The 22,486-nt window shown below is 36.8% G+C and overlaps 2 pseudogenes; both read right to left on the bottom strand.

Annotated features, from left to right (window-relative positions):
- Positions 1–34: 34 nt before the first annotated feature.
- On the bottom strand, positions 35–3,122 carry LOC118854678 (annotated as a pseudogene).
- Positions 3,123–11,971: 8,849 nt separating this feature from the next.
- LOC118855467 lies at positions 11,972–13,177 on the bottom strand (annotated as a pseudogene).
- Between the last annotated feature and the right edge of the window lie 9,309 nt (positions 13,178–22,486).

Here is a 22,486-nt window from a genome sequence, read left to right as displayed (position 1 = left end):
TCCTTTTTTCAACACAATTACTTTACAATTTATTTTAATTAATACAATTTAGTAGATAATGAATTTTTCCACCAATTTGGGGCACAGAAACTTTGACAGGCTTCACAATTTTTTTGGTTTAGGTGCTGCCTTTGTAGGAGCCTTAGCAGCAGATGCAGTTGTCTTCTTACTTGCTTGCTTAGCCTTTTTTTGCTTCCTTGGCAGCCCTAATGGCTTGCACTCATTGGGCATTTCAAACTTCAGGTTTCTGGTTCCTCTTTGCCATTATATCAGCAAGAGAATCCCCAGTGAGGACCCTCTGGAATGTAACATCCTGGCTAGTTCTTTTCTTTTGAATCTCTTCCAACTGTCCGTTCTTATGCTTTCTTCAATACAAGACAGTCCAATTGATCTTCCGGGAGTTCCTCTTTGAAAGGAACACAGAATAGCATTTTCCATTCAAAGACTGGAAAACCTTCCCATCACTGCAGGCCTCATGCCTCCTGTGACCTGGGTAGATCTTATACCTGCTGAAGTTGTACAGCTCGACTTTGATGACTGCAAGCAGGAGGAAGATGGGAAACAGAGTGCAATGAATTCTTAAAGAACCTTCTTTAACTTGGAGTTGAAGGGTGTGTGTGTGTGTGTGTGTGTGTGTGTGTGTGGGTGGGTGTCTGGGTGGGTGTCTGGGTGTCTGACAAGGCTACAGAAAACTCTTTTATGAATATAAGACAAAGATAATTCTAATTGATGACCTTTGGATTATTACAGTCAGCCGTAACAAAGGAGAATTTCATTATTTTTGCTATTACTGTGGACAATGTTCTCCAGAGTCCCAATGGAAAGTAGACTATAGGTGAGGACCTCCACATGCCTCTATTTGCATAGGATATTAAAGTTACATCAAGCTCCAAAATACTACTGGCTTTTTTTTTCAGTAAGATGCATGGTTTTTCTTTTTCCTTTAAAAATAATTTTGGTTTTGAACATGTACTTCTTTCAGATTTTTAGTTCTAAAGTTTTCTCCCCCTCCTTGTCCTCCCCACTCCTGAAAATGATGTACAGTCTGATATAGGCTATACATATACAATCATAATAAATATATTTCCACACAAGTTATGTTGTAAAGAAGAATTAGAACAAAATAGGAAAAAAGCAGAAGAAAGAAGAAACACACACAAAAAAGAGAGCGAATAGTATACTTTGATCTGTATTCAGCCTCCATAGTTCTTTCTCAAGATGTATGTGGATAGCATTTTCTATCATGAGTCTTTTGGAATTTTCTTAGATCTTTGCATTGCTGAGAAGAGTTAAGTCTATCCATGCTGGTGTAATGGTAATCAGGACAGGATTTTTTGCTCTTCTTCTCTTTGGGGATGCTAAGGCTATCAAGTGCCTTTAAGGAGTCTGGTCTTCGTTTGAATGGGGCAGGTAAAGTGGGATCTCTTTGTTTTGCAGCATTTCTCAGCACTGACATTCAGGAGTCATTGATTTGAAACAATATATATATATATATATATATATATATATATATATATATATATATATATATATATATATATATATATATGTACATGATATGGTGCTAGTGATTGAAGAACTTTCCCACACCCTAAATGCTAAGTTGGTCCCAGCCCTGAACTGGTTGGCATTTTGCATTTGGGGTACACTCATTGAAAGGGTGTTGGTGACAAGACTTCGGGCAAGCCGTTGAAACAGTCCTTGCTCCCACCTACTTTGACAGCACGGAGGTTGGTGATTCTCTGGTAACAATGTACTACTATGGATAGACTGGTTTGTGTTATTTGCTCTGTTTATAATGTCTGCTTGTAATTTCTGTTTGTATCAGGGAGCTGATCTTTTCCCTGTGAACTCAGTGAATGATATGAGTATTTTTAATTAAACTGAGATTATTGTGTGAGGTAAATAAAATGTCAAAACTTCACAGGGAAGATATGTATAAATATACATCTACATCTATACTAAGAAACGTTTAAAAATCAAGAAATAGGGTAATAGGGAAGTGGAAAAATTCTGAGGCTGTGAGAGTCTGATGGCTCAGTCTCTGGGGAAGTTTACCCTGAAACTTTTTGTTCTTTCTTATGGTTCTGGTTTAAAGATTTGCTCAGTAAGAATAGGGTCACTGTGACCTGCTTTCCTTTACTGTAAAAGAATGGAGAGGGTCTCCCCCTCCCCTTATCCTATTCTCCTTCTTTAGATTTATAGATGTCACCTCAGTTGTAATCATTAACTAAGGGAATGGGAATTAGAGTTTCTGTGCCTTGATTTCCTGGTTCTTTGTCTAGCTTTCATGCTCAAATTGTAAGCCTGCCTTCCAGCCAATGGTGAGAAGGGTAAGAGGTAGGTGGGAATTCTCTTGTGTTAGCTATAATTATTAGTGCTTTGCCTTTTGTAAAGCACCTCCCTTGCTAGATCTGTTCTGACAGAGGACTCCATGTTCTCGAGAATTGAATAAAATTTATTTCTGTTCCCACCCTGAGATGGCTCCTTATTACAAATTAACTTTTTAATTGGTGAGAGTCTTTCATCCCACACATTATTAACCCCTTAAAGTTGCTTCCTTAGAAAAGCATATCAAAGAAACTGTGTTGGCAGCCCTTCTGTGTGCTGGTGTTATTGGTCTTACACAGCCACAGTAGCTGCTAGCAATATTGTTTTTACAGCTGGTCATGACACAATGTTTCTCTTATTGTGTATAGTGTTGTCCTGGTTCTGCTCACTAATCATTGATTCATGTAAGTCTTTCCAGGTTTTGCTGAAGTCCATATGCTCATCTTTTCTTAGAGAACAATAGTATTCTATTACATTCATATACCACAACCTCTTCAGCCATTCCACAATTGATGGGCATCCCCTCAATTTCCACTTCCTGGCCAGCATAAAAAAGAGCTGCTATAAATATTTTTATATGTGTAGGTCCTTTCTTCTTTTTTATGATCTCTTTGGGATATAGAACTAGAAATGGTATTGCAGGCTCATAGGGTATGCACAGTTATACCCTTTCAACAGAGTTCCAAATTATTCTCAAGAATGGTTAGATCATTCAATACTCCACCAACAATACACTGATGGTTTAATTTTCCACGTCGCCTCCAACATTTATCTTTCTGCAGTTCCATCATGTTAGCTAATCTTATAGGTGTGATGTGGTACCTCAGAGTTTTTTTGATTTGAATCCCTCTAATCAATAATAATTTGGAGAATTTTTATATGACTATAGATAGCTGTGTGTTCATATTCTTTGACCATTTATCAATAGAGGAATGGCATGTTTTCTTATAAATTTGATTCAATTCTCTATATATTTTACAATGAATCTTTTGTAAGAGACACTGGTTGTAAAAACTCTTCCCCAGTTTTCTGCTTTCCTTTTAATTTTGGTTGTGTAGGCATTGTTTGTGCAACACTTTTTAAATTTAATAAAATTAAAATTAGCTATTTTGCATTTCATAATGTTCTCTATCCCTTGTTTGGTCACAAATTCTTCTCTTCTCCATAAATCTGACAGATAAACTATTCTTTTCTCTCCTAATTTGCTTATGATATTACCCTTTATGTCTTAATCATGTACCCATTTGGAACTATTTTTGGTATATAGTGTAAGATGGTGATCTATGCCTAGTTTCTGCCATACTATTTTTCAGTTTTCCCTACAGTTTTTCTTAAATAATGAATTCTTATTCCAGAAGCTGAAGGCTTTGAATTCACCAAATAGTAGATTATGATAGTCATTGACTACTGTTTCCTATATACCAAACCTATTCCACTGATCCATCACTCTTTTTCTTAGCCAGTACTAAGTAGTTTTGATTACAGGTGCTTTATAATATAGTTTAAGATCTGCTTTGACTAGATCACCTCCCCTTGCATTTCTTTTCATTATTTCTCTTGATATTTTGGATCTTTTGATCTTTTACTTAAATTTTGTTATTTTTTCTACTTCTATAAATATATAAATTTCTATAAATACTTTCTGCAACTTCAATTGGTATGACACTAAATAATTAAATTAATTTAGGTAGAATTGTCATTTTCATTATATTAGCTCAACCTACCCATGAGCAATGGATATTTTCTTCCAATTATTTATATGTGACTTTATTTGTGTGAAAAGCATTTTGTAATAGTGTTCAAATAATTCCTGAGTTTGTCTTGGCAGGCAGACTTCTAAATGTTTTATATTCTGTACAGTAACTTTAAATGGAATTTATCTTTCTCTTGATGCTAGGCTTTGTTAGTAATGTATAGAAATGTTTATGATTTTTGTGGGTTTATTTTATATCCTGTAACTTTGCTAAATTTGTTAACTATTTCAAGTAATTTTTAGTTGATTCTTTAAGTTTCTCTAAGTATACCATCACATCAACAACAAAGAGTGATATCTTTGTTTCTTCTTTGCCTATTCTAATTCTGTCAATTTATTTTTCTTCCCTCATTCCTAGAACTAAAATTTCTAATAAAATTTTGAATAATAAGGTTGATAATGGACATCCTTGTTTCACCCCTGGTCTTATTGGAAATGTTTGTAGCTTTCCCTATTACCTAAAATGCTTGCTGACAGTGTTAGATAGATGCTACTTAATCATTTTAAGAAAAACTTCATTTATTCCTATACTTTCTAGTGTTTTTAATAGGAATGGGTGTTGTATTTTGCCAAAAGCTTTTTCTGCATCTATTGAGATAATTGTGGTTTCTGCTAGTTTTGTTGTTGATATGATCAATTATGCTTATAGTTTTCTAATATTGAACCAGCCTTGCATTCCTAGAATAAATCCTACCTGGTCATAGTGTATTATTCTCTTGATATGTTGCTGTAATCTTTTTTCCTAATATTTTATTTAAAAATTTTGCATCTATATTCATTAGGGAAATAGATCTATAATTTTCTGTCTCTCTTTTGACTTTTCCTGGTTTAGGTATAAGTACCATATTTCTGTCATTAAAAGAATTAGATAGGACTCCTTCTTTTGACTATTTTCCAAAATAGTCTATAAAGTCCTGTATTTAATTGTCCTTTAAATGTTGGATAGAATTGTCTTGTAAATCCATTTGGCCTGGGACGTTTTTTCCTAGGGAGTACATTGAAGGCTTGTTCAATTTCTTTTTCTGAGATGGGGTTATTTTAAGTATATTACTTCCTCTTCTGTTAACCTGGGCAATTTATATTTTTGTAAATATTCATCCATTTCCCTAAGATTATCAAATTTCCAGGCATATGGTTGGGCAAAATAATTCTTAATTATTGTTCTAATTTCCTCTTCATTGGAGGTGAATTCCACCTTTTCATTTTTTTATAGTGGTAGTTGGGTTTTCTTCTTTAAAAAAAAAAACAAATTGACCAAAAGTTTATCAATTTTATTGTGTTTTTATCATAAAACATATATTGAGTTGCCTGCCTTCTCAATGACAGTTGGTGGGGAAGTATGAAGGGATAAAATCTGGAACTCAAACTTTTATGGACAAATGTTGAAAATTGTTTTTACATGCAACTGGGAAATAAGATATATGGGCAATGGGCTATAGAAATCCGTATTGCCCTACAAGAAAGTAAGCCAGGAGGGGATAAGATGTGGGGGGTAGACTGATAGAAGGGAGGGAAGACTGGAAGGAGTAATCAGAATGCATGCAATCTTGGGGTATGGAGTAGGGGAGAGATTGGGAGAAAATTTGGAACTCAATACCTAGTTGAAAACTAAAAAATACATAAATTATATTTTTAGAAAAAAGCCACAAATCTGAGTAGGTCTCTGTTGGCCAGGGCCTTTTTTTCCCTCAGTCTGTCCCTTCTTGGCATTCCTTTCTGCCCATTCCCCTTTTTACCCAATAGTCTGAGATAGCATTGGGAGATGGAAGGGATGTCTGGGGAGGTGGGTTAATCTTGCCTTCACTTCTCTCCTCCACCCTTCCCCTCTTCTTCAAAAGGCCCACCCAAATTCTGAGATTTGAGGAATGTGAGTTTGCTGATCTGAATAAAGATTCCCAGTCTTTGTAAATACACACACACACACACACACACACACACACACACAATTGATGAAATGGAAAAAAAATCATTAAGTAAAATAACTCATTAAAAAGTAGAATTGGCCAAAGGGAAAAGCTAACTGAAGAAAACAATTTGTTAAAAATCAGAATTGGGAAAGTGGAAAAGAATCAGTGAAACAAAATTTAAAAAGGATGAAAAAATAGAAGAAAAATAAAATAACTCATTGGAAAAGCAACTGACCTAGAAAATAGATCCAGAAGAGGAAATTTAAAAATTATTTGTCTACCTAAAAGTCATGATGAAGAAATGATCCTGAATAGTATCTTTAAAGAGGTCATAAAGAAAAACTGTCCCTTGGTCCAAAAACCAGAGGGTAAAATAGTCATTGAAAGAAGCCATAGATCACCTCTTGAAAGAGATCCCAAATTGAAAATACCAAGGAATATTTTTGCCAAATTCTAAAATTATCAGGTCAAGGAGAAAATGCTGAAAACAGTCAAAAAAATTAAATATCATGGAACCATAGTCAGGATTATGCAGGACTTTCAGTTTCTACATTAAAAAATCAGAGGGCTTGTAATATGATATTCCATCAGGCAAAAGAGTTGGATTACAGTCAAGGATCAAGTACCCAGAAAAATTGAGTATATATTCCATAAATCAAAGGAGTTGGATTACAACTGAAAATCAAGTACTCAGGAAAATTGAGTATAATCTGTCAGGTGAGGACATGGATAGTCAATAAAATAGGGGACTTCCAGACCTTCCTGATGAAAAGACCAAAGCTCAGCAGAAAATTTGATTGTAAAATACAAGACTCAAGAGATGTATAAAAAGGAAATGGAAAAGAAAAAAATGTTATTCGATAAGGGTAAACTCTGTGCATCCCTACATGGGAATATGACACTTGTAACCCTTGAGAACTGTATCTTAATTATGACATTTAAAAGGGATAGATGAGATAGATAGATAGATAGATAGATAGATAGATAGAGGGAGTGGATATAAATTGACTTTATTGTGATGATAAACAACCTACTTAGTTGGTGAAAAGAGATTTTAATGGGAGAAGAGAAAAGGGGGAAACAGAAAAGGGTAAGTTTCATCATATGAAGAGTCACAAAAAGTGTAATGGAACAGAAGGGAGGAGATGAGCATTGTTTGAACTTTACTCTCACTGGATTTGGCTCAAGGAGCCAGTACGCAGCTACAGAAGTCTAACTTGCCTTATAGGCAATAGGGGGTAAACTAACAGGAGGGAGTGGGAAGAAAGAAGGAAGGGAAGATGTAGTAAGGGAAAAGGGAAAGAAAAGGCAGAGGGCTGATAGAATGGAGGGAGATTAATGGAGGCAGTGGTCAAAAGCAAAACTCTTTTGAAAAGGGAAAGGGGGGAAAGAGAAATAAAAGCATAAATGTGGGGAGGGGATAGGATGGAGAGAAAGACAAAAGTAAGAATCATAGCTGTGAATGTGAATGGGATGAAATCTCCCATATGATGGAAGTGGATAGCAGAATGGATTAAAAACCATAATCCTACACATCTGAAACAGGGATACACATGGGGTAAAAATAAAAGGCTGAAGTAGAATACATCATGCTTCACCATACATATTGAAGTAATATCATTACTAAACATATATGCACCATGTGGTACAGTATCCAAATTTTTGTGTTTTCTTGGGCCTTCTCCAGCTAATTTTACAGATGAAAAACTGAGTCAAATAGGGTTAAGTGCCTTACCCAGGGTAACACAGCTAGTAAGTACCTGAAGCTGGATTTGAACTCAGGGATTCCAAGATTCACTATCCACTATTCTACCTAGCTGCCCCATAGCAATTAGTTGCTTATTCTGTGCCAGGCACTATGCTAAGTGTTTTATAAATGTTATCTCATTGGATCCTCACAGCAATCCTGGGGGATAAGTGCTTTTATTATGCCTATTTAACAGATGAGGAAGCTGAGACAAAAAGAGGTTAAGTGACTTCCTCAGGGTCAAACAAATAGTAAGTATCAGAGACCACAATAAAACTCAAGTCTTCCAGTTTCCTGGCCTGGCAATCCATTGCTATCTAGCTATTCTGAATCACATTTCCATTTTATATTTCTTTGGAAAATTATTATTATGTGGAAAAGCATAGTTGTTTGTACATCTTATGTTTTTACCTCCCTAATTAAATCCACTAACATGCATCTTCCAGTCCAGACCAGACTTTATACATCTTTTCTGTCTCTTATGTTATAAGCTCATATCTTTTATTTTCCTGGTTGTGACTAGATCCTTTGACAAGGGTGCAGAGCCCTAAAAGCAGCAGATTTCTTCCACCAAATGAAGTCTTGTTTCTTATACTAAACTGCAACCATTTCTTCCCTAAAACCCATAACTATATCTGTTGCATTCTCTCTCTCTCTCTCGTTCTCTCTGTGTTATGTGCTTCTAATTTAAGTTGAACTTTCCCCTATTGCTGAGATTATATTCAGTTCTTCAAGACTGCCTTTGAACCTTCCCATCCTTTGCTCCTTTGATTCCACACATTTTGACTCTCCTCCTCATCTTAGGTTCTATGTTGGTTCCCCTATTTTTATTCTCAATAGTCTTAGGTCTTGGCTTCCATCTACAGTGGCCCTGTTATTCTTATTTCTTTTTGTCTGACTCTCCATTAGGTTTTATGAATGCTTTCTCCCTCTTTCCACTCCTGGCCTATAGCTTTTAAAGAGGTCTCAGGCGAATTGAGTCTTTCCTTTGTCCTTTCTCCTGCAGAAGCTATCTTTTCTTAGCTATTGTCTTGCTACAACTTTTTGCTCAGCCCACAGTATTATCTCTCTCTCTCTTTTTTTACTTTCATCCTCTTCACCCAGCAATCACACAACCTGAAATATATCCTGTTTTCCTCCATTTCTTACTGAAATATCTGCTTGCCGCTTTCTCCTGGCTTCGCTTTCTTTTGTATCCCTAGGGAGCTTTTCTATATTAATTTGCGTAGGTGTTGCCCTTTCATTCAGAGTCCTTGATAGCACTCCATCATTGCCTGACAATAAATACTTTTTGTTGTGAAATGCTTTTGGGCAATTTGTGTATATATGCTGCCTTTAGCCATGTCAGTTTGCCTTCTTATCAAGAAGAACTGACTTCTTGTTCTCTGCTCAGAAAATGTTTCATCTCCTCCTGACAGATGTATCCGGATTGGAGTGGTCTGAGTTCAAAGGATCCCCAAGAACTCTCAGGTCTGAAGGAGGATGGTCCAGGTTCTTTTGGCAGGGCAATAGGGTTTAAGTGACTTGCCTAAGGTCACGCAGCTGGTACATGGGTCAAGTATCTGAGGCTGGATTTGAACTCAAATCCTCCTGATTCCAGGGCCAGTGCTCTACTCACTGCAACACCTAGCCACCCCACAGCAAATATTTTGAATGAGGGTTTTTGGAGCAAGGCTTGGGGTTAGATTCACTGCACCGACATCGAGGGTGGCTGCTTAGAGTCAAGATGAGAAAATGTTCAATCATAGCATCAGCAGATGCTTTTGTACTTTCTCCCATACTTCAAAAGGGGGGAGGGGAAGAGAAGGAAAGGCATTTCTCTTTTAAAGAGGATAATTCCCAATTAAATTTTGATTTAAATAAAACAGAGTCGGAAAATAAAAGGGTAAGATAGTTCATCTGAGTGGATAGGAGAATGATATTATGATAATGCTATTGGGAAGATCTCTTATTTTGCTCAACTCTTTATTTTGTTTCTTCTCTGCCAAGAAGAATAATCTTTGGATTTGAAAGAACAGAAAAATATAGCTAAGAGGGAATTGAAACTCAAAGTAAATAAAGAGAGCTTAAAAGGGAACCTAGCTGCTCTCACTAAATTCAAATCACCATTCCCATATAAGCTCCTCCAAAGGGTACTGGAATAACTGAAAAAAAAGTGTTTTTTTGAGACTTTTTCAGTTATCATAGGGAAATCTTATAGAATGGCAATCCTCCTCATTACTAGCAGATAAATGTCCTTATTTCCAGAAGAATAAAGGAAGAGCATACTTTTTTCACAATACAGACTAGTGAAATTTTTCTCCATAAGAGATAAGGAGATTGGTGGTATCCCATCCTTTCCTGAGAAAATATGGAATCAGCAGAAGTGTTTTTTTCCTTCTCATTCCTTTTGTGAAGGAATGGAGAAGGAGGTAGAAGGTCATAAATAGATAAAACTTCTGTCAGAAAAAAAGAACAAAACTCACATTGCCTGGATATTGTGGTTCAGCAAAATATGACAAAGTTCTAAGTGAGAATTGTTGGGAGGAAAGGGGTGCTGTGGAAAAATACGGAACATAAGCTACAGAGAAGAACTTCTGGGTAATAGGGACACTTTCAGAAGTGAAGCCTCATTATTGGCAATTAATGAGGAACCAATCAATCAGCCGACTAATTAACATTAATGTATACTATGTGCCAGGCACTGTGCTAAGTACTATAAATACAAAAAGTGGCAAAAGACAGCCCATGCACTGAAAGAGTTTATAATCTAACCATAGAAACTGCATGCAAACAAATAAAGACAAAGCATTTACATATAGTATAAACAGAAATATTTAAGAGAGGAAGACACTAGGATTAAGTAAAACAGAAGGAAACACTTCAAGGAATAGTAAAGGAATAGTAAAACCATGGATGTGAGCAAGAGATGTTGTCATCAACTGGAGCTTCACATGACTCTAAAGGGAAGGAAAGTGTGAAATATGGCAGGATGCCACAGTACTGACCCCTGGAATCTTCCACAAGAGTATGCCATGTTTTACAATGAAGAGATAGCATGTTACAGTAGGGTAAAAGCACTGGATTTGTTGTAAAAACAAGAACTGTGTTTGACTTTCAACTCTGCTGATTTTTATCTATGTGACCTTGGGGAAATCATGTAAACTCTCTAGGCCTCTGTTTATTCCTCTGTGGTACTGAGACATTTTCATCATGAAAGCTTTGATCCTATGAATATGATTCCTTATTAGTATCATGAGCTTTGAGGGGAGTAATAACTCAATGTGATAGGAAGAAAAGGAGGAAATAGTAATCATTAGGCCAGTTACATCATTACTATTCGCATTTGCAGTCACAAAGGAGTCTAGCATATCAAGCTCTTCTCTCTCCTATACAAACTTTACAATGAATATGCCTTATGTTCACATTCTATCAGGAGCTTTAGTTTGTTTGCCAAGGAGATAAATTGATCTTACATCTAGATGAGTGCTAGATATAAGCCAGTTTCTGACATTTCCCAAAGAAATGTTGGTGGAATAATCTAAGAATATTAACAAAGATAAGCTTTCAGATCGTCGAAAATCCATAAATGCTTGGGACATGATCTCTCTCTCTCTCTCTCTCTCTCCACACACACACACACACACACACACACACACAGATATATGTGCATATATAGATATACACACATATACATATATAACATTTATGTTTATATATATGTATATATACACATATACATACATACACACTTGTGTGTGTGTGTGTGTGTGTGTGTGTGTGGAAAGAGAGAGCAATAATATTAAGAAGTAACTTTGATATACCTAAGAATATCATCCCTGTCGGTGATCTGAAAATCTGCCATTTATTAAAGTTTTCCATGTCACCATTGAAAAAAATAGAAAATCAATCTAAAGATTAGTTTTATTACAATTAGCAAAAACATTTAAGAGATGAAAGACACTCTTTACTAAGAACACCATTCTCACTTGCCACCCCAATGCCCAGAAAAGATCCTACAGAATATTTTGATGCATGCTTCAAAGGTAACAAAGAATATATATTCTAGCTAGAATCTAAGAAAAGTAGTCAACCCCTTATCAGTCATGTCTTTTCTTTAAACCAAGTAAGAAATTCTTTTAATATTTTTCTGATTATTTTAAAATGATTTTTCTCTTGCCTGATTGGTAATACTTTTTGAAGCTAAAGTAGAATCTTTTTGTCCTCTGCTTTTAAAAATGCACTGCATTCTTCTTATAAACTGCCTTCTCTGATTTTCTTATCCACCTTCTTCAGGGAAACCCATGTGTTTAATATGCTTCCTCAAAGTTTATCCTGTGCCAAATGGTTATTTAATCCAAAAATCTGTTCTACAAATGGAGCTGCTCTCTCAGGTGAAAGTATAGTTGAACAGCCAAGACTACTAGGCATTTGAAATGAGGACCATACATCTTGAGCTTCCCAATCAGGTGTGAGGGGAGGACAGTTGACTACTGGATATGCAGTGTTACCTGACATTACTGCTCCCAAAAAATTGCTTCTGCCAGCTATTGCCACAAATACAATAGGAACTCCATCTACTTCATACTTTACTTCAATCTTTAGAGCTTCCTCTGGTCCTTTATGGACAGATGTTATTTGAAATTCACAGAGCCCATCAATACCACAAATCTGTATAGACTTTAAACTTTATGAAGCAGCTCCACTCTTTCTGCAACGCATTCAAAGTTTTTCTTCACCATCTTCAGGAGTCACATCCTTAAGGTTCCAATATGACTGCTTTTCTTTCTGTTGGGTTCTATCACCAGATGGCCAAAACCTCCAGGAATTATTATCAATAACATCAGCAAGAAGAATTTCTTTTGTAGTTACATCCACACCAAATTCAATCCTCATGTCAACCAGTGCACAGTTCTGAGGCAAACAGAATTTTTCCAGTATTTCAAAAATAGCTTACATGGAATGTCTCATGATATCCATTTCAGTCTGTCCTATGTTAAGCCCAGCAAAACACTATTTTGAAGCAATAACCTGTTCTTCAGACCACTGTGGAACATAGTTGGCACCATACTTGAAAAGCAACTCCACTTTGTGGGTAGAACTTGTATCCTTCTTTGACACTAGGATTTCTGTTGAGAAAAGAACCAGTTGCAATTCTTCAACATACCCATTCAATTAGAATCATTTCACACTGATGTGCAATGAAAGCTGTCTCACCAAATTTTTTGGTGAAAGTACTTTTGATACTTGCTTCCTGTAACAACTCAAAAACACAGCTGGTAATTTTGTTTGAAATTGCAGCTTTTCCATCCATGATTTTTTTCTAGCTACTTTGCCTGCTGTAGTCTGGTTTTTAGATTGCAAGAGGACTTTCCCAAGACTAATCAAAAATTCAGAGAATTCTTTTATCTTACCATCATAAAGCTTCTTACCAATCTTTAATACTTTGGCAGTCATCATTTCTCTGGTTGTGGTGATGGCTAATAGAAAGACAAGAACATGGGGAGGAGAAGAAAGTCAGTCATTTCTAAAGAAAAAAAATTGGACATTTTGCTCTTTCTTAAGAAAAAAAGTATGTGCATTAGCAGTTAGTTAGGTACTATATTTTGTTTATTAAAAACACTGACTTTCTAGTTATACTTAAATAAACATTTTAAAGGGTATCATCTTCAAGAATGAACCTTTTTCTGAAAGGAGAAAATAAATGTACATTAATATTGCCAATGAGGACAATCTTATAAAGGTCATAATTTTTATGATGGAAATATCTGAGTTTCATTGGATCATTTAAGGAGGAGGCTATCTTTTGAGTTAGAATTCCTGAAGTAAATTATTTTAATTATATGATTTGTTGAAAACCAAATACTTTTTACTGAGAATAACTTTACTAATTAGGGTCCTATGATAAGATCTGGCAGGGACTTTTAAGATCTTCTGGTCAAATTCTTTCATTTTGAAGATGACTAAATTGAGAATAAAAGAAGGGTAATGACTTGCCCAAGATCACACAGGAATAAAGAAATAGAACCAGGATTGGAATTCAGTGTTCTTTGATCCCAAATCCAGATTTCTTTCTGCTTAATGGCAGAGAAATAATGATTTTTTCCACTGGTATTGAACTATTTCAGTATGTGGTCTGGTCCATTAGCTCATCTTTGAAATTTTCCTTGATTATAGGTGCTCTTTCAGATTCTTGTTGTTTTTGCTTCATTTTCAAAGAGGACCACGGCATCAGGAAGGTGATGCCACAACTTGCAAGTGAATTGGACTCAAGTGAGGGAGGGCTGTGAAATGTCACAAGCCTCACTTTCTCCTCCAGAGCCATATGGGTCCAAGAGCAAGATATAGATTACTGTGACTGGAGATGACCCCCTCTATAGTCCTAGTTTAGTTTCAAGATCTGTTGGCTTAAACAGTCATCTACTCCATCTGCTTCAGTAAAGAAGGGAGATGCTTATACAGGGTGTTCCTAAAGTCTGGACACATAGGCAAAACTGCATATTTTCAAGAAATGAAATGAATGAAATTTTTTACAACATTGTATTTAATTGGAATATTAACAAATAACATCTTCAATATGATTTTCATCATTTGCGATGAAAAGCTTGATGCACTTTGCAAAATTCACATGAACTCGATGCAATAACTCCACATTGCCATCAATTTTAGCACATTTACTCTTTATGCATTCAATGAAATTTGTTGCATCTGTGATTTTCATTAATTACACCCTCTCTTTTAGCATACCCCAGAAAAAGAAGACAAGGGGGCTAAGGTCTGTTAATATTCCAATTAAATAAAATGTTGTTGAAAATTTCATTCATTTCATTTCTTAAAAATAGGCATTTTTCCTCATATTTCTAGACTTTAGGGACACCCTGTATAGTTATTTCCACTTCATTAAAATTAATGGCTCTACTCAGAGAAGAAGTCAGAGAAAGAATATTTTCTGATTCCAAGTCCTCATTTATAACAACAAAGCAACTAAGAAAGTTTGGATTGGCAGACAAGGTGGTAGGGGGGACAAGGAAGGTACTAGGAGAAGAGACAAGTTGACAACAAACAAGGAGACTCTAGCCCAAAGATGAGTTTGGGGAAGGGATTGGAGGGTTGTAATAGTAATTTATATCTGAAGCTCTTTCCCATCCATTAATAGGCCATGTGACCTGCTTACACCACAGGAAGCTTAAGTCACATGTGGTGGGAGGAGCTTGCTGAGAGGAAAAGGAAATTGTGTCACAGGAAATGCTGAGGGAGCCGTTACAAATGTTAGAGCTGAGAAAAAGTGAGCTGACCTGTGATAGGTGTGCTGTAAGTTTTGCTTGTTGGTGACAAGGTCCTAGCAGGGTGAGGATGGCTTTGGGATGGTGAAGGTCCATGCTGTGTATTGTGTATCAAATTCTTTGCTGCTGTGATGGATTGGGCATGTGACTCCTATGGTGTCTAAATAAATGGTTTACTTCTTCTACCTTCTATGTGGAGAATCTCATATATTTTGTGATACAGAACCACATAGGTGTTTTGACAATTATCATCTACATTGTGATTATTGCCTTGCTGATACATTTAGTGTCACCAACAGGATTGTAAGGTATAAGGTCTCTATTTGGAGGCAGAAGGACTTTAGAGGAAGCAATGGTTACCCCAGGATAGGAGGAGGTACCTTATTCCTTTCCAGCAAAGGAATGGTCTAAAGGCACTGGTTTGTGTGAGGACTGGAAACAGAAGCTACAGGGGGGAGAACTTAGAGATTTAGAAAGATGTTTGCAAGAAATTACAGTTAAACCAGGGAAAGAATTGCCAACAAACCTCTCTAGGAGAGGCTAGATTTTACTCACAGTGTATTGTATTATATATGAAAGAAGGGACAGACTGTTACAAGAGAGAACTCAGATGTCTGCTAGCTCGAATGACATTTCTTCTATACCACAGCAAGACTGGGAATCTCAGATGGTAGAACAACTGATTATTGTTCAGGAATCTACTGACTTTGCTATTAATTTGGCTAGAAGACAGAGGGAGCCAAGGAGATCAAGAGTGCATTTCAGTTCAGACCAGGTCAAGTCTAACTGTCCTGTCAGTCTGGTTACCATGGGGACAGGGGGAGATAGTCTAGAGAGGATGATACAATATTAGAAGCTGAGGCATGAAATGTTACTTTGTGGTTTGATGCTCCTGAGCCAGAGAATTATACAGTATCAGACCAGGCTCCTCAAACAACAGTGCACCCCATACAGCAAAGGAGGCAAGAAACCCAAGATAATAATTCAGTGTTCAAAGAAATGTTAGGAGATTTTACACAGCAGGAAATCACAGATATCTTGAGGAGGTTCACCCAGAGAATGGAGAATCATTAATATTTTGGATGGTGAGAATCAGTGATGAAGGGACTGCAGGAGTATCTGTAGATACTGTGGATTGTATGAGATTCATAAGTATTAGTCAGAATCCTTTTGCACAGCAAGTTTTTAGGGATTATCATTTCCAAGGAAGTAACCAAATACCAATCTGTTAGAATTAGATGCAACAGGCTGTGATAGAGAATATCCTGCTGATTCTATCTGTCCTACTGCAGATAGACCCTGGTGTTCCCTTAGAGACTATATGAGAAAGTTAAAGGAGGAGGCAATGAAGACTGCTATTGTGTTAGGGAACACTGAAGTTTATTATGATACTCCTTTGGGAGTCTCTTATAGAAATATGATCATTAAAACAGCTTCCCCTGGTTATAGATACCTAATTTTGATTCTGCTAATTGTAGGAGTAGGGTTAGGTACCCTTTTTCAGAGGTTCTGGATAAGATTTCACAGTTAAGTGACTTAAGAGACTGGGGAAAAGATAAATGTCCTCAAGAGGGAAGAGTGAATAGCCAGTGGATTCAACATCAGAATAGAGTGACAAGAAAAGAAGTGTTTACAACTCTATTGAGAGCAGGGGTAGATTTTAGAAGAATAGATGGTGTTTCAACTAATGAGCCATACAAAATGTACAGAGATGAGGGGCAAAGTAGCAGATGGAATAGAGAAGTAAGAACTGCCCCTAAAATCCTACAGATCTTGAACACTTGTTTCCAAGTGAGTCACACCTTTAGGGAGAATAGGAAATTGGCTGAGCCCCAGTTTATGTTAAAGAAATACCCAGACAGAATATGTTTTACATTGTTTAGAGGACTTTTGGTTGGGTAGAAATAAGGTAAGAAAAATCTCTACTGGGATATGTATGAGAATCCCTAAGAATCATTTTGGATGGATATTACCTAAATTGAGATTAGCAGCTCAGGGAAAACATGTATTGGCTGGAGTGATAGATTCTAGTTATTAAGGAGAAATTATTTTAACATTCCAGAATTTGGGTGAAGAACCTATGCAGTTTTGTTAAAATTAAAGAATACTTCAATTAATTACTATTCCTTGTGAAACAATGCCCCTTTTGAAAACTGACCGTCCTTCCAAAATAACTGGCAGAGGAAAGGAAGGGTTTGGTTCTACTGACAGAATAAAATTGGGAGCTAAAATATAGGTAAATCAGAGACTGGAAGATGTTCCAAAGCTGCAGAAATTATAGCACATGGGAAAGATAATACTGTAACAGTTGTTTATACAGGAGAAAATGATTATGAAATTTTATTCTTGACCCCTGTATTCTCTTGTGAATGAGGCTATGAGTTGCTTTGTTTCTTTTTTGGATTTTTGTCTGTTGAATTTGTTTGCTAGATTTTTTTCCTGTAGATTCAATACAATCCACCTGCAGATAGCTGATTGCTTAAGGTGGATGTCACCCCTGACCCTGTCTACAACTGTGACATGCCATCCCTGGACCTGGTGTCAACCAAGTTCCAGATGTCACTTTGATAAGAACTGACCTCTGGAATGGGACTTTTGACCTCTTGAGATAAGGACAGCTCTATATCCAATTTCAGCAGGAAGAAGCTATAGAGGATGAGACCTTTACCCTTTACTCCAAGATTTTGAGCCCCATTCATCCTGGGGGGTGGTGATGACATTGTTTTATATGCTCATCTTGTGTTATCCCTGTTATATTGTTGTGTAAAGTTCTATTGACACCAGTTATCCCCAAACTCCTATCGATTTCCCCATTGCCCTGTGTAATGGATAGCACAATCTTGGGGCTGGATGTAATAGGAATTTAGATTTGAAGATCTTTCCTACTTATAAATAGGCCATGTGACTTGCTTACATCACAGGAAGCCCATGTCACATGTGGTCAGAGCAGCTTGCTGAAAGGAAAAGGATATTGTGTCACAGGAAAAGCTGAAAGGGAAGTTACTACAGTTAGAACTGAGGGAAAGAGCAGACATGGTTGCTGTGAGTGTATTTTTTGGAAAGCCCCATCAGCAAAGGCAGATGGTTTTCGGATGGTGAAGCTCCATGTTGTGATGTTGTATATCAAATTCTTTGCTGCTGTGATGCACCGGGTGTATTGGTTATGGTCTCTAGACCTCTGGTGTCTCAATAAATGGCTTACTTCTTCAAGGTTCTATGTGGAAAGTCTCATATATTTGGTGACACAGAACCACATAGGCACTTTGACAATTATCATCTATGTTATGATTACTACTTTGTTGATACAAGGGTGACACTAAAACAAGATTATCTCATCTCCTGTCAATATATTTGTTTCCCACAGCCAGGGAACAAAAGCATAACAATCAAACAACCAACAATTTATTATAGTCCTAGGCCTGGAACATTTTGTCCAGATTCCTTGAGCTTTAGAACCTGTACCAGCATTAGGTAAATACAACTCAACTCCAACTTTAGCATGGAGGAGTTTAGGCAAAAGAACCAGTGATAAGCTGCAGAGTGATAGAATATAGGACTTGAAAGGTAATTGGATTCTGTGAGCTGATTGATTGGAGAGAGAGTGGGAGGAGGAAGAGTCTGAAATGACATGCCTTTTAAAATCTGAATGACTAAGAAGATGGTACTGCCAGTGCTGTCAACAGAAGAAAGATGGGTAGAACAGTACTTTTTAAAACAATTGTTTTTGAGGGATGAGAGCATGATTTTTAGTTTTGAACATATTGAGTTAGAGGCACAAATTGGAGATACTGTCCAATTGGGGCTGTCTAGCAGGCAATTATATCGTAGAACTTGAGGGGAGAGATGGATTAGGAGATAGAGATTTTAAAATCATCTGTACAGAAATGATAATTGAAGCCATGGAGATAGAAAAAATAGCACAAAGATAGTCTTTAATGGGTAAGAAAAGATAGTCAAGGCTAGAAAAGAATTTTGAATTACTGATGTTCTGGGGAATCTAGGTGGCACAGAGGATAGAGTAATGTTCTTGAACATAACAAGATCTGAGTTCAAATCTTGCCTCAGAGACTTAGATAGCCATGTGACCCATGGGCAAGTCACTTATCCTCTCTTTGCCTCATTTTCTCCTTTGTAAAAATGGGGATAATAGGATAATAAAACTGATTCCCCCAGGAAAGGGGACATGATCTCCTCAGATCTGGTCTGGATGTTGCTGCTCCAGGTAGGGAGAGAAAAAAAATGAGAAGGTGGATGGGGATATGAATGTGAAGCATGGTCTGGGGGACATAATGCAGGGTTGAGTTTTTCTTCACACAAATCAGTGCATGTCTATCACATCTTTACACCTCTTCTGGCTCTAATCTATCCTTCTTGTAGCTATCAAAATTATCTTCCTAAAGTATAGGTCTTACCATAGAATTTCTCTGATAAAATACCTTTAATGGTTCTCCATTGCTTATAGGACAAAACACAAAATATTTAGCCTGGAGTTTAGACATCCATTATCTGGCTCCCACTTACCTTTTCACCTCTCCAACATTCCCTTTTCATGTACACTATGTCCCACTGTGCATGAAGACACTGTTGAACTAGAATCATAGATTTATAGATGAAAGTGACCATTGAAACCATCTGGTCCAAACCACTCATTTTGTAGCTGAGAAAACCAAGGCTCAGAGTAATTAAGTGACTTGCAGTTATTGAATGGCAGAGCCAGGATTTGAACCCAGTTTCTTAGATTTCCAGATTCAATGGTCTTTTCATTGTACAATTCTCCATTTCCTCTGATCTGCATTTATGTAAACCATTCCACATCCATGCAATACGTATTCTCATATGATATCTACCTCTCAAAATTTTTAACTTTGTTCAAATTTCAACTCAGGTCCCACCTTCAAATTTAGCGTTCCTGAACCCATTCTATTCCACCATCTTATTAGTGCTTATTTATTAGCATTTTCTCCTTTCTTCTTCAGTTTTTCACATATTATATTTACTTATGTAAATGTTGAACCCACCAGTAGAATACAAACTTAAAGAAAATATGCACTTTGTGTTTTTATTCTTTTTTATCTTCTTCACTCAGTACAATGCCTTACACCAGAAATGGGGGGGGGGGGAACCTGTGGCCTCGAGGCTTCATGTGGCCCTCTATGTCATCAAGTCCATCCCTTTGATTGAATTCAAGCTTCACAGTTCCCTATCACTGCCTTATAAATAATAGGCCTTTGATAAATGTTTGTACAGTCAAATTGAATTCTTCTATCAATCAAAGATGACTTGGTAATTATACTAGAATCCACATTTATTGTTAAGGATGCTTTGAAGGCCCAGGAACTGGAGGATTGAGCCCCTATTGACAAAGAAGCAAGGAACAAAAAACAAAACAAAAAAACCCAGAAAACAAATGAACAAACAAAAAACCAAAACTATATTAATTACTTTTCCATTATAAGATAGAGTTGTAGCTTACACAAAGGTCCATTGCTGTCAGAACCGAGAAGTGGAAGAGGATCGAGTTGCTACCCTCTGGCACCATTCTAGAGACTTTCCCAGGCAGGTTCCCAGAGCTCCTATGTTTCAGTCAGCTTCTAGCATATCACACAATTAACCAGAGGTTTCAGATAGAGAATAAGCGTGAGGTTGATCAGTCAGGCCCATATATGGTGTCAAACAGTTTGGTAGGAGTATATATTTTGGAGAACTCAGGTGGATTACAAGGAATTGCTTTTATTATCCCTATTTTACAGATGAGTAGTGTTAGGACTTATGGGCTTCTCTTCCTTTAAGAAAATCATAGGGAAGGCAATCTATTAACCAGTGTTTCTGTTGACCTACAGTATTTCTCAGATTTATCTCCTCACTACTTATATGGCCATCTACCTATTTCAGACCCTCATAATGTCTCATGGTAGTTGATCTCTCAGTTGCAAGTTTCTCTGCATTCCAATCAATGCTCCACATAGCTACCAAAGTTAGCATCCTAAAATACAGTTTGGATCATGGAGCTCCTGAGTTAGAGAATCTTTAGGATATTCCTCTTGTTGCTAGAATAAAATATAGACTCCTCACACTGACATTCAACATTCCCCATAATGTGGCTCCAAAGGACCTTTCACAGTCCCAGTTCAAACATTTTATCTTACAGCCAAAGTGACAGATAATATTTGCAAAATTTTCCCAGTATGGAACATCAAACATTGTACCTCCCATCTCAGTGCTTTTGTGTAAGTTTTCTTTTATGCCTGGAATGTACAAGAATTCTCAGTTTCCCTGAAGGTTCAACTCAAGTGCTACCACCTACAAGGGGCCCCCCTTAGGTGCTATTATCCTTCCCCACTCTCACTTTATTAGCTAACATTTTTATAGCACTTACTCTTTGCCAGGCACTATGCTATGTGCTTTACAAGTGTTATCTCATCTGATCCTCACAATAATCCTTCAAGGTAGGTGCTTTTATTATCCCTATTTTACAGATGAGGAAACTGAGTCAAACAGACATTAAGTGACCTACCTATAGTCAAACAGCTGGTGTCTAAGGGGCAAATTCAGATCTTCCTGACTCCAGGCCTCATGTTGTCTCCACTCTACCACCTAGCTGTATTTATTTCTCTGAAGATATCTTTTTTCTTCTACATAATGTAAGCTTCTCAAGTGAAATATTTTTGTCTTTGTGCTCTCAGCACCACAAACAATAGATGTTATATAAATATTTGTTAAATTGAATTATTATAGGGTTCTGGCTTGTGGGGATTCAGACACAGGGTGCACCAAAATGTATTTGGAGAATCAGGCAACTCAATGATATTTCAGATCCAAGCTCCAGGATCCAGGTACACTGTCCTACTTGCTGTTACTCAGGACAGTCTATTTTCACACTTAGTACCTTTGCATCCGTCGGCACCTATTCCAGAAATTCACTCTCTCATTACCTCTACCCCTTGAGCTTCCTTGATTTCCTTCAAAACTCAGCCCAGATTTTCCTTTTTACAGGAGATTTTTCCCAGTACCTTGCCCCTGCCTCTTTGAGATTGCTTTCAATCAGCCCGTATATGTTTACCTAATATTTATTTATGTGAGTTTATTGAGGGCAGTGAATTTTTTTCCCCTTTACACCCTCATTGCTTAGTACAGTGTCTGACTCAAAGTAGCCAATTAATAAATACTTGCTAATTTATTATTTATTCTACTATAGAGATACCTGATCCAGATGAACTACTTCTAGATATTTGGAAAAGAGGTGCCTGGTACAAGTAACTAGCACTTGCTATTTCAGCTTTGGACCATTGCCTTGATGCACAAGACTTGAATCATTTTTAAGGATGCTAAAAATAAAACTCAAGATAGATGCAAAATTGGTATTTGCTTTGCCAAATGGTTGAGTTGACACCATTTTCCAAAGAATAATTCATATAATTCTGCTATTACACAGAGGCTTATAGGAGGAGAAAGATGTATTTTAATATTTTCCTCCTGCTATGCTACC

The sequence above is a fragment of the Trichosurus vulpecula genome, chromosome 6 (genome assembly GCF_011100635.1).
Source record: "Trichosurus vulpecula isolate mTriVul1 chromosome 6, mTriVul1.pri, whole genome shotgun sequence".
In the NCBI taxonomy this organism is placed as follows: Eukaryota; Metazoa; Chordata; class Mammalia; order Diprotodontia; family Phalangeridae; genus Trichosurus; species Trichosurus vulpecula.
Note: the sequence above shows the minus strand (reverse complement) of the source record. Positions and strands in the feature narration are given on the sequence as shown.